The following is a 9,352-nucleotide window of genomic DNA, read 5'->3' as shown; positions in this document are numbered from 1 at the left end:
CATATGCACTGGAAAAGTATGTGTATTGTAAAGTTGTTGGGTTGAATGCTCTGTACACATCTATGAGGTCCAGTTGGCCGATTGTGTTGTTCGGTTTTCTGTGTCTTTATCAATTTTCTTTCTGGTTGTTCTATCCATTATTTGAAAGTAGTGTATTAAAATCACCCATTATTATTGTAGATTCATCTATTTCTTTCTTCAAATCTATTAGAGTTTGCTTTATATATTTTGGAGCTCTTTCATTGGGAGCATAGATATTTATTATGGTTATTTCATATTGTTCAATTTTCCCTTTTATAATGAGATAATGTTCATTTTTATCTATTATGCTGTGTTTTACCTTAAAGTTTATTTTATCAGAGATTAGTACAGCCACTCCCGTTCATTTTTTATTGCAAAAAGCTTTGTATATTTTTTTTTCCATCCTTTAACTTTTAATCTGTTTTTGTCTCTGTGTGTGAGATGTGTCTCTTTCAGACAGCATATTGACGGATCTTGTTTTCTTATCCATACTGCCACCCTCTGTCTCTTAACAGGTGCATTTAATCTGTTTACATCCAGTGTAATTATCGTTAGGTATTGAGTAATTGCTGCCATTATGAGTTTTTTTTTTGCCATTGCTACTTTCTTTGTTCTTTGTGTTTTTCTTTTTTGAGTTCATTCTTTTTGTGTACTTTCTTGTAAGTTTCTTCATAGTTTTAATGTTTCTGTCTTCTTCTTAGATTTTCATTTTCTTGGTATGTTGAGAAGTGTTACTTTTCTTTGAGATTGTTTTATAATCCATTAAATTTTCTTTCCTTTGAGGGCAGTCTATTTTATCCTGTAATCTATCTGATTTTCTCACCATCTGGAACTCTGTTCCTACATGTTTACCTTCTTTTACATTATATTTGTTTTAATCATAGGCTGACCTCCCAGATTCCCTGTGTTTTTTCTTAGATTTTTGTTCTGTTCTCAACTCTTCCTTCTGTCAGCTTATTTCTGGAAGGTGCCACCACGTATGTGAATCTCTGGTTGTTGTCTGTTCTTGTTGGTTCTCAGTCCACAGAACTCCCTTCAGGATATTTTGTAGTGCAGGGTTGCCTTTGGAAAAATCCCTATACTTCTGTTTATCCTTGATTGTTTTGATTACACAGTCATATTTGATTGATAGCTTTTCTGGATAAAGGATTCTTGGTTGACCGTTTTGTTTTAATTTTTTCTTTCAAGGTTTTATATATGTCTCTCCTTCGTATTTTTGTTTGCATGGTTTCTGCTGAGAGATCCGAGCTTAATCTGATTTGCTTGCCTTTCTATGTAACAATTCTGTTTTCCCTAGCTGCTTTCAATATTCTCTCCTTATCTTTAATTTTGAAGACTTTGATTATAATATGTCTCAGTGATTTTCTACTGGGGTCTATATTTCCTGGGATTTGTTGAGCTTCTTGAATGTTTACCTTTTCACTTTTCAGGATGTTAGGAAAGTTTCTTCCAGCAGTTCTTCAACTATTTCCTCTGTGGACTTGTGTGATTCTTCTTGTTCTGGAATGCCAATAATTCTTAAGTTATTCCTCTACCTGTTGTCCGTCATGAATCTAAGACCTTCTTCAGATTTTTTTTTATCCTGTTTTCTGTTTGCTTTTCTATTTTAATGGTATTGAGAGACTTGTCTTCCAGCTAACTAGTTCTGCCTTCCTTCTCATCTATTCTACTACTTAGTCTTTTCAGTGTATCATTTAATTCTGATATTCTATTATTGGTCATTTGGACCTCTTTCTGTAGATTTTGATTTTTTTCCAATTCTTTGTCTATCTTACTTGATTGTTCTTGCAGTGCTTTCCTGACTTCTTCCATATTTTTCTTGACTCCATTATAAAGTGTTTTGAAACATTTTATAATCATTTTTCTGAATTCCTCTCAGGCATTTCCAAGGCCTTCCTTTCTTCCAGAATGCAATCCAGATCTACTTCTATGTCATTTGTCTCAGACATTATATCTTGTTTCTGGACATGTACTGATATGGTCATCTGCTTTTGTTTCTTGGACATGTTTAGTGTTTATTTTTAGTCTTTCTTACTTAATTGAATATGTGTTTTGGTAACATTTTATGCTTTCTGATTGCTTCCAGGTAGATATGATCTGGATGTGAGCTTCCCTTTTCACTCTTATTGCTTAACTCAGAGTAACTTTCACAGGTGTTGTCTGGCTCCCTGGTATATGGCAGTTGGTATTGGCTCTTCCCTGGGTTTTAGTGTTTTATAGAGTGTGATTGTAGCTTGATGATATCAGCAGTTGCTGTCTCTTCTTGGGCACTCTGGCAGCACTTCATATAAAATGGATCTATTGGTTCTTTTGACAGACAATGGCACTTTCCATATTCTACTCCAAAACCATAACTCAAAAGCATCAATTGCTCTAGGGTCTCCCTGATTCACTGTCCAGGTTTCACATGCATATGAGGTTATTGAAAATACCATGGCTTGGGTCAGGTGCACCTTAGTCCTCAAACTGATATCTTTTCTGTTCAACAATTTAAAAAGGTCTTGTGAAGCAGATTTGCCTAATGCAATATGTTGTTTGATTCCTTGACTGCTGTTTCCATGAGTATTGATGGTTGATACAAGGAGAATGAATTCCTTAACAACTTCAATCTTTTCTACGGTGATAAGAATTTTGTTTATTGGTGCAGTGGTGAGGAAATTTGTTTTTTGTTTTGTTTTGTTTTGTTTTTTACATTGAGATGTAATCCATAGGAATGATATGCTCTTTCATCTTCATCAGTGAGTGTTTTAAGTCTTCACTTTCAACAAGCACGGTTGTATCATCTGCATATTGCAGTCTGTTAATGAGACTTCCTCTATTCCTGATGCCACATTTCTCTTCATATAACTCAGCTTCTTCGATTATTTGTGCAGCATACAGTTTCAATAAGCATGGTGAAAGAATGCAACCTTGTCACACACCCTTCTTAATTTTAAAACATTCAGTGATCCCATGTTCTGTTTGAACAACTGACTCATGGTCCAAATATAGATTCCTCATGATCACAATTAAGTTTCCAGACTACTCATTCTTCGTAATGTTGTTCATAGCTTGTCATAATCCACACAATCAAAAGCCTTTGTGTAGTCAATAAAACACAGATAAATATCTTTCTGATCTTCTCTGCATTTAGGCAAGATGCATCAGACATTAGCAATGATATCTCTCATTTCATGGCCTCTTCTGAATCTGGCTTGAACCTCTGATAGTTCTATGTCAATGAATGCTTGCAGCTATTTCTTTTTTACCTTTAGTAAAACTATACTCACATGGGATAGCAAAGAGATTGTTGCATGATTTCTGAATTCCATAGGTCACCTCTCTTTGGAATGGGCACAAATATGGATGTCTTTTAATCAGTCAGCCAGATAGCTGTCTTTCAAATTTCTTGGCAGAGATGAGTGAATGCCTTCTTTGCCGTCTCACTTTCTTGAATGATTTCAATATTTATTCCATCAGTTCCTCATGTCTTGTTCTTTGCCAATTCCTTCAATGCACCTTAGTCTTCTTCCTTCAGTATCATTGGTTCTTGATCATATGCTACCTCTTGAAACAGTTGAACATTAATCATTTCCTTTTGGTACAGTGACCCTGTGTATTATTTCCATCTTCTCTTGATACTTTCTGCATCATTCAATACTTTGCCCAGATAATCTTTCAGTAATGGAAGTTGAGTCTTCATTTTATTGCTTCAATTCCCCAGCTTGAGAAATTCTGAGTGTTCTTCCTTTTTGATTTTCTGATTCCAGATCTTTGTACATTTTGTTGTAATTTTTGACTTTATCTTCTCAAGCTAATCTTTGCAATATGCTGTTCAGCTCTTGGACCTCTTTATTTCTTCCATTTGCTTTAGCATCTCTATGACGGATAGGAAGTTTCAGTGTCTCTTCTGATATGCATTTGAACTTTTCCTTCTTTCTTGTTTGCTTAATGACGTTTTGCTTTCTTCATGTATGATATTCTTGATGTCATCCCATAACTCTTCTAGTCTTTAGGATTTAGTGTTTAATGTATCAAATCTGTTCTTCAGATGCTCTCTAAATTCTGGTGAGATGTATTTAAGGTCATATTTTGGCTCTCGTGGATTTGCTGGCATTTTCTTCAGCTTCAGTTCGAATTTGCATAGGAGTAATTGATGGTCTGTTCCACAGTCTGCCCCTGGCATTGTTTTCATTGATGATATGGAGCTTTTCCATCGTCTCTTTCTGCAGATCTAGTCAATTTGATGTCTATGTATTCCATCTGGTGAGTTCCATGCGTATAATCGTCTCTTATGCTATATAAAGAAGGTATTTGAAATGAACAAATCACTGGTTTTGCAGAATTCTATCATTTATTCTCCAGCATCATTTCTATCACCAAGGCCATATTTTCCAACCACTGATCCTTCCTCTTTGCTCTCAACTTTTGCATTCCAATCATCAGTGAGGATCAACACATCTTGATTGCATATTTTATCAATTTCAGATTGAAAAAGTTGATAAAATTCTATTTCATCCTCATTGGCTTTAGTGGTTTTGCATAAATTTTAATAATAGTGGTATTAACTGGGTATCCCTGTAGGCACATGCATATTATCCTATCACAGACAGTATTGGACCTCATGAATGATCTGCATACGCTCTTTTTGACAGTGAAAGCAACAACATTCCTCTTCAATTTGTCATTCCTGGCATAGTAAACCATGTGGTTGTCAAATTCAAAATGGTCAGCACCAGCACATTTTGGCTCCATAATGTGAAAGATGTCAACGTTTATGCTTTCCATTTCATTTTTGACAACTTCCAATTTTCCTAGATTCATATTTCTTCCATTCCATCTTCTGATTTTCTATGGATATTTGTAACTCTTTCTCTTGATTTTGAGTTGTACCCCATCAGCATATTAAAGTCTCTTGAGCTTTTCTCCCATGAGCTTTACTCCATTTGCGTTATCATGGTCAACTGTACTTTGAGGAGGCACTTTTTTCTAAGTCGCATTTTGAGTGCCTTCCAAAATGAGGAGCTCATTTTCCAGGACTATATCTGACAGTGTTTCTCTGCTATTCTTAAGGTTTTCAGTAGCTAAAGTTTTGGAAGTAGTTCATCACACTTTCTTCCTAGACTGTCTTTGTCTGAAAGCTCATCTGAAACCTGTCCACCATGGGTTACCCTTCTGGGATTTGAGATACCAGTGGAATAACTCACAAGTCACCACAGTACAACAAACTGACAGATGAGTGGTAGACTTTTCGCTTTAAGTGGAAACTGTTACTTTAAGTGTTATAATTAGGAGGGATAACCTTGGTATATTCATTTTCATTTATCTGATCTGTTTTGAAGGTCAACTTCTTTTTGAACTTGACATCTTCAAAGTCCCTAAAAGGTATCAGCAGGGTAAGCAGCCAATTCTGTTTCACCACACTCTTGGTCTCATTCTTCTGGTGTTCCAATTTCATCCATTCCAGTTCTCTTTGATTCTGATCATTGTGCTCATTAGAGAGAGTGACTGCTGACCAAGACCGATCCTCTTCCTGGACACACAGCATGGCTCTGCTATCACCTGTATTGGTCACATGAAGATCAACACCATCCATGTGAGCCACACAAGCAGTGGCCCCAGAAAATGCCACTGGAATCACTAGGTAGTTGAGAAAAGAATTGGGATCACTGACTTGGGCCTCCAAAGAGATTTCATTGTGAAGTCTCTTGAAAGCATTGATTAAAGCCTTCACATTAATATCAGTTGACTCCCACTATTGATGTCTATAAGCTCTTGCCAGTAAGTCCTTATGCTGTTGAAGTACAGTTTGGATGCCTCCTTACTAAAGTAATCATTAGAGTGCTTGTGCCACTGGAGAATGGGTAGCAGCACACGTCCACTCTCCACTGCATTTTCAATCTCTAACAAGGTCTCATGGGACAACAAAGAGACTGCAGTATATAGTAAAAGGGTCATACACTGACCTCCTGGGATAAAGCACAGCTTTCATGACCATCAAAACCCCTAAGAGCATCCCTCTGGTCTGCCAACAGGTTGCTGCACTTCACCGGTCCTCAATGGGTGCATTTGCAGGCACTTGGTTGATGTCAAACCCCAGGACAGAACTGATGTTTTGTTATCAAATTCTGGTACTTTGAAAGAATATTCATTAGCTTTCAGGACGCTGTTGACCTGTGGCGGTGTGAGGTAAAATTTCTGTGGAGTGGACACACATCTCCTTCCTTTGGTGTATTGTCACCAGTTCCCCATCAGCCTGCAAAAGGTAGCATACACTGGATGGAGTGTGTAGCTCAGGCACCTGTGAGGAACATCAGGTGGTGATTAGCGTAAGTGTTTATGGTGGCAATAACACACAGTGCCATAGATCCTGCTCAGTTCACAGCTCCAAATTAAAGGGAAAAAACAGTTGAGATGGTACTGGCATTGCATCAGAAAACAACAGCAGGCTGGAACTTCTGACTGGGATTCCAGGCTTGGCAGGGGAAAAACCTCTTCCTTCCCTTGAGGGAGGTGGTGGCACCTGGGACCTCATCCATGCAGCCCCATGCTACTTTTCAGCATTCTACCCCTTGCCCCTCTGGTGAATTTTTTAAAATCATATTCTACTTCAGCCTGACCTTGCATATGAGCAGTTGATCCTCTGTTCTTCAGTTGGCACTTGACTTTGTATTGTCTAGTGATGTTTACCTTTTTCAATATTTCTTTCCATTGCTACAGTTAATGTGATTCTTTTGTATTCCATTTGATGACATCCATGTGCATAGTCACTTTTTATATTGTTGAAAAAGATCTTTGTAATAAATAAGGCATTGCTCTTTCAAAATTTTATCATGTGATTTCCACTATCATTTCTATCACTAAGGCACTATTTTGCAACTATGGATGCTTTCGTTTTGTTTTCATTTGTTTTTATTTCCAACATCCAGTAATAATACATCTAGATACCATGTTTGATCATTTTTAGACTAAAGAAGTTGGTTGTTGTGTTGTTAAAATTTTGTCGAGTCCATTCCGACCCTTATCGATCAAGGAAAAGCTGGTGAGCTTGAACCACCGACCTTGCAGTTCAAACAACTTTGTAGTCTGACACATTAGCCCACAGAGCCACACCAGGACTCAAAGAAGTTTGCTGTTGTCTGGGGCCATCTAGTTGGTACTGACTCATAGTGACCCTATGCACAGCACAAGGAAACACTGCCTGATCCTGGGCCAACCTTACTACTGTTGCCACACTTGAGTCCATCAATGCTGCCACTTGGGCAATCCATTACATTGGGGGTCTTCTTCTTTTTCTCTGACCCTTCACCTTACCAACCATGATATCCTTCTCTAGCGACTGGTCCCTCCTGACAATATGTCTGAAGTATAATTGATGAAGTTTGGCCATCCTGGCCTCCAAGAAACCCTCTGGCTGCACTTCGTCCAAAACAGATCTATTGGTTCTTTTGGCAGCCCATGGCATTTTCAATATTCTCCTCCAACCCCATAACTCAAAAGCATCAATTCTTCTATTGTCTTCTTTATTCATTGTCCGGCTTTCGCATGCACATGAGGTTATTGAAAATACCAAAGCTTGGGTCAGGGACACCTTAGTCTTCAAGCTGACATCTTTGCTCTTCAACACTTTCAAAAGGTCTTGTGCAGCATATTTGCCTAATGCAATACATTGTTTGATTTCTTGACAGCTGCTTCCGTGAGTTGATAGTTGATCCAAAAAGAATGAAGTCCTTGACAACTTCAATCTTTTCTCCGTTAATAAGAATGTTGTTTATTGGTCCAGTGGTGAGGATTTTTTTTTTTTCTTTACATTGAGTTGTAATCCATACCGAAGGCTGTGCTCTTTGATCTTCATCAGTGAATATTTTAAATCCTCTTCACTTTCAGCTAACAAGGTTGTATCATCTGCATGTCACAGGTTGTTAATGAGTTCCTCCAATCCTTATGACACATTTTTCTTCAGATAATCCAGCTTCTCAGATTATTTGCTTAACATACATATTGAATAAATATGGCAAAAGAATACAACCTTGTCACATAACATTCTTAATTTTCTTAAAAAAGTATTCAGTGTTAAACCATTCAAGAAGTTGGTAGATTTCTTCAATTTCACTATCACTGATGTTAGTGATTGGTGGGTAAATTTGATTAATAATTGTAATAATGGATACTACACATATTCTTCTATCAAAGGCAGCATTGTACTTCAAGATATTGAAATATTTTTTTAATTATGAATATGATGCAATTCTTCTTGAATTGCTCATTCTTGGTATGGTGGTAATGGTTATGTACTGTGCAGTCGGTTCTGACTTATAGTCACCCTGTATAGGTTTTGTGAGTTTGTAAATACTTACTGGAGCAGAAAGCCTCATCTTTTTTTCCCACAAAACTTCTGGTAGTTTCAAATTACTGACCTTGAGACTAGAAGCCCAACTTGTAACCATTATGCAACCAAAACCTCTATTCTTGGCATAGTAACCATTTAATTTAATGCTCACTAATGCCTAGGATAATGCTCTCTATTAATGCCATTTCATTTTTGGTGAATTCCAATTATCTTAGATTTATACTTCACAGTTCTGAATATTGATGAATGTATTCAGTTGTTTCTTCCCATTTGAATGTTTCCCCATCAGAAAATGAAGGTCCTTAATTTTTTACTCCATTCATATCATTAAGGTCAACTATACTTTTAAGAGGCATCACTCACCCTGTTCTAGTCTGAGTGCCTTTCAGTCTGAGAAATTCATATTCTTGCACTATTTCTGAAACTGTTCCTTGGCTATTCCTAAGGTTTTCATTAACTAACCATTCAGAAAAAGTAGCTCTGGTAGCGTAGTGGTTACGAATCGGGCTGTGAACCGCAAGGTCAGCAGTTTGAAACTACCAGCAGCTCCGCTAGAAAAAGATGAGGCTTTCTGCTCCCGTAAAGATTTACAGCCTCAGAAACACTGTACAGGGTCGCTATGGGTCGGAACCGACTCGACGGCACTTAACAACAACAACAACAATTCAGAAAAGGACCTCTACTCCTTCTTCCTAGTCTTTCTTAGTTTGGAATTTCTACTGAAGCCTACCCTCCAAGAATGCAATATTTTAAATACTGGTATTTAAAATACTGGTGGCATAACTTCCAGAATCTCAACATCATACAGACCATGACACTTTAACAAACTTACAGAAGCAAATGTGCTAGCATATAATATTCATTATTTTTTTTTTTAATTGAACATTCTGTTTTTTCACATTTTTTCAGTTGCCATGAATATAGTTCTCTTCTAATATTGACGGAAGCTATTTCAAGTTTTATGACGTAGTAATTCCTGGTGTGGCGCTGTGGGCTAATGCG

General features: G+C 37.2%; 1 pseudogene; it reads right to left on the bottom strand.

Annotated features, from left to right (window-relative positions):
- Positions 1 to 5,275: 5,275 nt before the first annotated feature.
- LOC102823077 lies at positions 5,276 to 6,469 on the bottom strand (annotated as a pseudogene).
- Positions 6,470 to 9,352: the final 2,883 nt, after the last annotated feature.

The sequence above is a fragment of the Chrysochloris asiatica genome, unplaced genomic scaffold (assembly GCF_000296735.1).
Source record: "Chrysochloris asiatica unplaced genomic scaffold, ChrAsi1.0 scaffold00534, whole genome shotgun sequence".
Lineage (NCBI taxonomy): Eukaryota > Metazoa > Chordata > Mammalia > Afrosoricida > Chrysochloridae > Chrysochloris > Chrysochloris asiatica.
This window is presented reverse-complemented; position numbering and strand designations above follow the sequence as displayed.